This window comes from Lactuca serriola, chromosome 8 (genome assembly GCF_051521515.1).
Source record: "Lactuca serriola cultivar US96UC23 chromosome 8, Lser_US96UC23_V15, whole genome shotgun sequence".
Taxonomy (NCBI): Eukaryota; Viridiplantae; Streptophyta; class Magnoliopsida; order Asterales; family Asteraceae; genus Lactuca; species Lactuca serriola.
In genome coordinates this window covers 226,601,442-226,610,424 of record NC_136415.1, presented here as the reverse complement: position 1 = coordinate 226,610,424, position 8,983 = coordinate 226,601,442, and the positions used below count along the sequence as shown (strand labels likewise).

General features: G+C 34.4%; 1 pseudogene; it reads left to right on the top strand.

The window, feature by feature from the left end:
- Positions 1-400: 400 nt before the first annotated feature.
- Positions 401-4,642, top strand: LOC145067907 (KH domain-containing protein HEN4-like; annotated as a pseudogene).
- Positions 4,643-8,983: the final 4,341 nt, after the last annotated feature.

Sequence of the window (8,983 nt, the reverse complement as noted above, 5' to 3'; positions counted from 1 at the left end):
AATGTTAAGTGTACAAATTGAATCAATATGGAATTCCATCATGTTAGGAGTTGATTATGGGGGTATAATCAACTTGCCAGTTAATTGGCTATTTTCAGGCAATTCTAATATGAGTTATTTGGAAAGATCCATTACGGAACTACATTGCATGTTGAGTACCTTTGGAACTAACATGGAAAAGTAAAGAGACTCCGAGCTTCAAAGAAAGAAGTACATTGATAAGTTTGGATAAATGTATAATTCTATCGATTACGAATTGGAAATGACCAGGTGATTCTGACTAATCATGAACAACTTGGAAAGATCCAGTGTGGAGTTGCATAGCATGTTGCGAACCTTTTAGGATTAACGTAGTTAAGCATAAAACTCAAAGCTTCAAATTCTCCTATGATTACCTATCATGAAACAAGTTTCAAGAAGAAGAAAGTCAATTTTCCATAAGCAAAGAGGATGTTCAAAGATGGTATACCCAATAGCAACAACAAGTGCGAAGGACAATATGTAGGCCTATTCTAATACATATTCTAATAAGCTACGTTGATTACTAAGAAAAGGACTAAGATAAACACAAATGCCCGATTTATTTGAAATAAATTAAAACCTAAAGAAGAAATGATTGATAATTGATAATGAGGCCCTACAATAATTTTAAAGATCAGTAGTCAACTCGTTCTTCTAAGTGTTTAGCCTATAATTAGAATAATAAATCCATAACACCATTGGTATGTTACCTTAAATCATTAAGTACACGTTACACGATGAGAACTAACATTTGCAAGAATGTGTAGTGACCAAAACGGAAGTAATAGAGTATAACATAGAGAAGTGATTATGATCAAGGACATCAAATCAAGTCCCTTTACTATCCTTAGGATCATAAGATGACGTATTCTACCAAAATGTTAAGTTTGTGGTCATATGATTGAATTTTTTATACAGTTTCTTGTAAGATAGTTCTGGCTTATTTCAATAAAGAACATTTCACATTTTTTATTTTTTAAAAGGAAATCATGAAATCATTGAAACTAGTATAGTAACAATATTTCAGAGGAGATTTGTTGTTGGATTAAATGCAATCATAGAATCATATTCTTGGACATATGAATAGGCATTACAAAATATCTATTTGGATCGTATTTTGGATTTCATTTAAATCTAAGTCTTATGATAAATGGAAATCTTATTTGTCAAGAATGATGACACTAACACCATATAGTGGTACAATATCTGTTGGAATTAGTTTTCACTATTTGGTAGTTAATATTAACCACGATGCATGTTGATCCAAATATGTTTAGATCCACATCTTGAATATGTGAATTAGAAGTGCATCACCAAATATTCAATTTGATAGAATTTTAGAAGTAATTAAACCCCAAGTATTTTGACGGGTACATTTCACATAATATCAAGATAAATGATAAACAAATGATCTCGTGATATTATCAGATGTTGGAATAAGTTCAAGCTAATTTTCCGTTCAGATTAGTCACAAAACAAAATTAAGAGACAACTGGGAAAAAGATAAGATCTCACATACAATGGGATAGTGAGGATTTTGCACTACAAGAAAAAGACCCTTTTACGCCGTGCAAAACACGACGCTCTTTGATTTATTTTATGCATTAGAGAGCGACATTAAAAAAGTGTTATCTCTTCAAAAATTTTAAGGATTTAGGTCGCGCATTACTGAGTGCCCTTAAATTAGTGTCTCATGTAAAAATATTAAAAACACGGAAGGCACTTGTGCGTCTTCTGTGAATGTCGTTTTATATTTTTTTTAAGAACCGCGCATCTCGAAGGGAAAATGAAATCCCTAAATTTTTTAAACCCCACCTTCTTCTCCTTCGTGTCCACCCCTCTTTTCCTCTTCTAGCCTCAAATTAAGGATCAATTGCTTCACATCATGTTTTAGATTAAGGGTTTGAGATATCTTCCAAATCGACCCTCACACTAAAATTATGGATCAATTTTTTAAACCCCCACCTTCTTCTCCCTCGTCTCCACAAACACACCGTCATCGGATTCCTTTGCTTCTTAGGTGCTCCGAATTCTCCATTGCTGCTTCTTCAGACTTTCCTTACACAGTGTTGTTCATGGGTTTAGCTTAATCCTTTACCAGGGTTAGCAAACACCTTTATCACCTATTAATTTCATATATATCATTGACCGTGTCTTTCGATTCTTCCCACCACTCCAATCTCTGGTTTTTATTTTGTTGCCACCCCCTCCCCTCTTTCAATAACTGTTCTTCTTCACCACCTTCTCTTTTTCTTCTTCTGCGAGGGTTTTCGGAATAACTTTCTTCATCCATAAATCCGGCCTTGAACCACCACTATTCTCGCCTCCATCGTCGGCAGTGAGAGTGATCTACTTGGACCCTGAAAAATAGAGCAACGAAGGGGAAGATGTGGTGGTGTTCTTGTGTCTAATTGATTTCAGCCCCCTCGCGAGCACACATAGTTCCCATCGAAAATTATGTTGCCCTCACCGTCTCTTATATCAAATACCTGTTACACCTCCTTCATCAATTCATCATTTTTCTTCACCATCGGTTACGGCTCTACTGTATCGATGCTTTCTCGACGTCCTGGTTACTAACACTGGTGGTGGAAGAAGAAGGTGGATCGGCGGTACCATACCAAGCGCCTATACAGGTAAACTCCAACTCTCTCTCGATTTCTGCCTTTTTTTCCAGTAAAAACCGATTAATTTGAGGTTAGTTAGGGTTTTTCCCTTGCTCCTCAGTCCTCGACTCTTCTCAGCGATTTTTGTTGTATGCCCCACCGACTTTGGTGAGCTCTCAACCAAATTAGTTGTCTGAGTGTTGAGTGACTGGAAAAGAATATATTTTGTAGGGTACTAAAATGTGTATCTCTATAGATTTGTAAGGTTGATCTTACTTTGATTCTTCATAACCCCTTCCCTAGTTCTCATTTCTTTATCATACCTTAGTACTACATTCATCATTGTTCTTCTACTGATCTGTGAAGCAATTTGTTTTGAACAGGTTCTTTCTGATGGATTACTTAGACAAGCTACATACACAACAACCACACTTGGTACATTTAGGTACACCATTAATGGTTCGTTAACCAAAAAAACACAGATTTATTGTTTTTTGGTTGTTTATGTGACTCTTTAATTAGTTGATAGGATTCTAAGAAACAAGGCACTTGAAGCCAACGATAGAAAGCCATTACCTTTATATCAAAAATCTTTCCGCGTGCTGATAGCTGGTGCTATCGGAGCCTGTGTAGGAAGCCCTGCTGAGCTAGCACTCATCTGTATGCAAGCTGATTCCAGCCCAACATAGTAACTACACAAACCCATTCCATACCCTCTACAGAATCACTACAGATGAAGGAGTTTTAGCTCTCTAGAAAGGTGTTGGTCCCACTGTGGTTAGGGCAATGGCATTGAACATAGGCATGCTTGCTTCCTATGATCAAAGTATTGAGTTCTTCAAAGACAATCTTGGTTTTTTGAAGCAGCTACAATTGTAGGTAAGATCAAGGTGTTGTTTCCTTTTTTTAACTGTGAGAAGAGTGCAGCAGAGTCACGAAATCCGGCTTCACAAAATGTAGTGATTCTTATATTCAATAGGTCCGTGGAGTCTGGGTTTCAAAAGGAGATGGATATGGCGTCATCAAGTGGGGCCCATGTTTCTGCTAGAATTGTGATTTCACAAAACCAAATGGGTTGTATGTTGGGTAAAGGTGGGTCCATAGTTGCAGATATGAGAAAGATGACTGGTGCTTTTATAAAGATAGTTGGTGATCATCAAGTTCCTAAGTGTGCACCTGAAACTGATCAAGTAGTGTTGGTGAGCACCATTTCTTGCATTTAACCAATTTACTATACATACAAATTATCTGTTATAATTTTATTTTTATTTTTAAGAAAAGGTGACAGGAGAGATGATAAATGTAAGAGATGCTTTATACAGTGTTACTGGAAGACTAAGAAACAACTTATTCTCAAATAAAATGTCAAATAGCCATGAAACTGGAACTGTAACAAAAAGGGTACATATACACACCATCAATCTTCTGTTGCCATGTCACATTATCCTAATCAGCATAATACTAATTTAACTCAAGCTATGGATAATCTCAAACTCTCAAGTAGTAGCATAGATCGTCCTATGACACATGGAAAATGGCACCTTACGGTATTATTCTTTTTTCTTATTTCTTCTTCCTATTTTTGATGTTTGAGAATTGAATTGTTCCTTTATTTATTGCAGATGGGACAGGATATTAGCACAGGGTTAACTTCTGTAGGTAGATCTGTTGCTATAGTGAGTAACATGAGTGTGGAAATTCTAGTACCCTAAAATGTCATTGCTTTCGTTTATGGGGAGAATGGAAGCAACCTTACTCGTTTAAGACAGGTAATTGGAATTGGAATTCTACTTCCATATACTTTTCTATTATAGCATTGAAAATCGGTTTGTTGATTGCTATAAATCAATAAGCATTTTGGTTTTATGTAAAAGCAGATTTCGGGTGCAAAAGTGGTTGTGCATGAGCCACGTTCAGGAACAAGTGATCACAATGTGGTTATTTCGGGTACTCCCAATGAAACCCAATCTGCTCAGAGCCTCCTTCAAGCATTCATACTTGCAGACCAATCATAACAAATAACCAAAATCACACAATTTATCTTACATGTAGCAAAAACTAATTTCATTACGTCTTTTGTCTTTTTGAAACTAAGCCCCAATGAATCATGCTGCTTCTTTTAGTATTATCTCAGCATTATCATGATGTAAGCCAGCCCCCCTCCCCCACCCCCAAATATGAATTATTCTTTCATTTTCATTTTATACATCTTATCTTTCTGTCTTCTTTCAGGAACCACCAAATTTCATAGTTTGAAGATTCGTATAATCAATAAACATATCTTCATCGTTTTTCTTGTGCAACTACTGTGAGGAAGGAAATCTCTGATGAGACTGATTGTGAGACAGGACGAAGCAAATAGATTTCATCAGTTCATATATATATATATATATATATATATATATATATATATATATATATATATATATATATATCTCAGTATCTATTCTCCTAATCGTGAGATATTTAACCTTTTACTTAAAGATAGTATTATTAACTTTAAGTTCTTTACTTATTAACAGTTAACTCACTTAATAATGTATGATGTTGACAGTTGTGAACTTAACCCTGGTCGATCTTCCTGGTTTGACAAAAGTAGTTGTTGGTGAGTTTAGCATCTTAAATTATTATTCTTATTTTTTTCAATATTAGATAACTTCAAATTGGGATGTAGCAAATGCGTCCCCAATTTCTGGAAGATTGTTTGTGTTAGCATTTGATGATAAGGATTAGGAGGCATTTATGTCTTTTTTTATAACTCTTTTTATAAAAAAATATTTATATATCTTTTTTTTATAAATCTTGTTTCTTGTCGTTTGCTGCCAAGGTATAAATTATTCTTATATAAAATGAAATTGTAAATTTTTATATTCTTTTTTATATAAATCTTTTTATATTTTATAAAAAAAATAGGTTGTGGGAAAGGTGTTGCCAGAGCTAAATGGAAAGCTTAGTGGAATGGATTTTAGGGTTCATGGTTTGATGGGTTTAACCAACCAAATAGTCTTACGTTATGTTCCACAATTGCCCCTGTTACAGGCACGATGCTCTCAACTAGTCGGCCATCAAATCTTTTGAATACATCAACTAGTATGATGATGATGTAATACCTTTTCTTATTTTGCTCGCTAAAAGACACAACTGTGATGAAATTTGGGCACACAATGCACTCAGAATGCTATCACGAGATGATTAAGCGTAATAAGTAAGTGAATCTAAACTTGTCTTGGATTAGTTCATTTCCAAATCTTGTGAAATTTTAGCTAAATTTCAATGGATATTATTACAGATACTCTTGTCCCATATGCTCAAAATCAATAATGGATATGTCTATGATGTGGAGAGACTAGATGAAGAGGTGCAACTATTGAATCTGTGACTGTGAAAATTTAATTTTAAACAACAAATTCTTGATCATCTTTTGTTTCTATAAGTTGGTTTGTTTTGTAATTCTCAGATTGAAGCTACTGTGATGCCTGAAAATTACAGACAAAAGAAGGTATTATATTACGAGTTTCTTGAATTTTGAATCTTGAAGAGATTGACATAGTAGAAGTGAATGGATAATTGTGAAAATTGCAGGTTTGGATCTTATGTAATGAGTGCAATGACACTTCAGAGTTTCTTGAATTTTGAATCTTGAAGAGATTGAAACTGTTAAGTTTTAATGTAGTTCTTTCTCCACTTCACTTGTGTTGTGTGTGGATTGATTGATTTGGGGAACAGAGAGGCTTCCAAATATGAAGAAAGCTCCTACTTGAGGATACTTTTGGACAGCAGAGATGCGTCAAGGTAGCATAACATATCTATTTATTGTTGGAGTCTTTATATATTAAGTAGACAAATTGCTAAAAAATTACAGAAAGTCAACGCCTCCAACGTGAAGTATACATATACTTCCAATAATTTTGATGGTTTGCAATGCCAAAAATTTTCGTTTCTGATTATCGTCTTCTCTTTCTATTGCCATATGCTCACACAAATTTCTGTAGCTGATTACACATTCATTTAATTATGCAGGTTTTGAAGTTTTTGATGGAAAAGAATAGTGTTAATGCTCTTCATAGAAAAGTATGTTGGTATTTTAGGAAATTTGGCTAATAATTTAGTTAATTATATAAAAAATGTTGAAATGTTACATTTGTCTACTGTTGGAATGATTATTTGTATGACATTAAATTTTGTGCAATGTATTGTATTTTTTGTATACGGTATTTCATTTTTTTATTATGAAAATGCATATTTAATTTGAAAATTAGTATATCTATAAGTAATTTAAAAAAAAAAAATTAAAATTACGATACGCAAAAATATGTGTCGTCTTTATTTATGACATGACCTTTCTTGACAGGGGCTTCCTTGATACGCATTGCGTGTCATAAACACGCGCGTCGTAAGATTACGACACACAAATGCGTGTCGTCTTCCTTTATGACAGGGCCTTCCTTGATACGCATTGCGTGTCATAACCGCGCGTCGTAAATGCGCGTCATAAATGCGCGTCGTAAATGCGTGTCGTCTCTCTTTATGACAGGGCCTTCCTTGACGCGCATTTGTGCGTCGTCTGAGCGTTTTACGACGCGCAATGAGCGTCGTAAAAGGATGTTTTTCTAGTAATGTTGGTCAAAGGTTAATGATCATCTAATGGTATTCTAAAATAGTTTCACAACTCAAACCAAAGTATTGTCATAAGCAATATAGTTGGACAAAGACAAAATCATTAGTTGATTTGTAACTAAAGATTCGTATTGTGCCTACAAAAAAAAATTCATGGATTGTACCATAAATGAGTATTATAAGTGTCTCTGGTATTGTACAAACTAAGAAATTTGTTATTAAATGATCTTTGAAATGGGCTATTTCATTGGACGCCCCAACTATATTTTTGGAAACTCTCTGAAAACAAAGTATTTGTTGCTCTAAGATCAGTCTCTCGAAAGAGAGAGCTGATATCCAAAAAAAAAAAACTAGTAGGAGCCATATTGATCTTGATAGGACTCGAGAATCAATTGACGAATAACCCAATGAAAAACACTAGTACTTAATTATAGGTTAATGCCTAATAAGTAAAATGACATCCCCCTACCTCTTCCACATAGATCTAATAGAAGACATCATGGACCTCATTGACTCCATGTCACATAGGAAATGGGTCATAGATAGATTGTGATCAGAGTCTATCAACTCACGAAGGCTATGGAAGGCTCAATAAGCCAAAATTGGAGGAATCTATGAGGAATGACATTTAGTCCATGTATGCTTGAAATTTAAATTAATCCAACACTTAGTGTATATAGATCTTAAAAAGATGACAATAATGGATAGGAACACACATATATTCAAACCAAGATGGGTTTTGAAAGAAATGTAGGCTAGAGAATCCCTTTAACGGATTCTAATAAACATCTCATGTTTGGATCATTTTCTTTGATGAGAAATTGATAATTTGAATGACAATAAAAAAAGATAGTTCGTATAAATTTTAAAGCTAGTGCGATCGAGTGATGTTTTCCCTTGCATTGAAATAGGAAACGATGTCCTAACTTTGATAAGAGTAAAAGCTTTAATTAGCTTAGGAAATGATTCATTTTGATATATATGGGATGAACAAGAAAGTATACTTAGAGTCTATGGAGATAAATCTAAGTGAATCATTGATTTAAGCCAAATACTTGAAATCTTGAGGAAACTCAAGATGCAGAATTAGGGTTAAACATATGACTCTTGGATTTCTACACTATAAATGTATACCCTAAGCCCTAAAATCGGACACCCTTGTATTTAAGCAGAGTTAACTTATTTTAGAGTCTCATAAACCTCTCTCATATTCATCTAATTGTTTATTGGTGTTTGTGACTTGTTTGAGGCATCACACTTGAGTTGCTAAGCTCTTTCAATGCCTTGTTCTACAAGCCACTAAACAAGGTAATCTTCTAACTAGTTTTTATGATTCAAATATCACCTTTGCATGCTAGTAAGGCTTCATGCTTTGGAAAAAGAATATTGCATGTATAATTAGAAAAAAACATAGTTCCGAAGGATTAGGGTTGTATGTGCACCATAGGGATGTTAGAGTACATAAAACTCATCACTCGTATAAGAGACATGGGTGTTTTCTGTTATATAGATTCAATTGTATTGCTTTAAAAGTTAAAAAATTATGATTTTTGCTGTCTGACTGCTGGACTTGACGAGTCGCCTGAGTGGACCCGACATGTTGACTCATTTATGACCATGAACTCGATGAGTCCATTGCCTGGCTCCACGAGTTGGATCACCTGTTAGCAAAATTTTTGAGTTTTTGGCCTGTTTTGGATAAGGATCATTACCATAAACTGTTTTGGATTAGGATCATT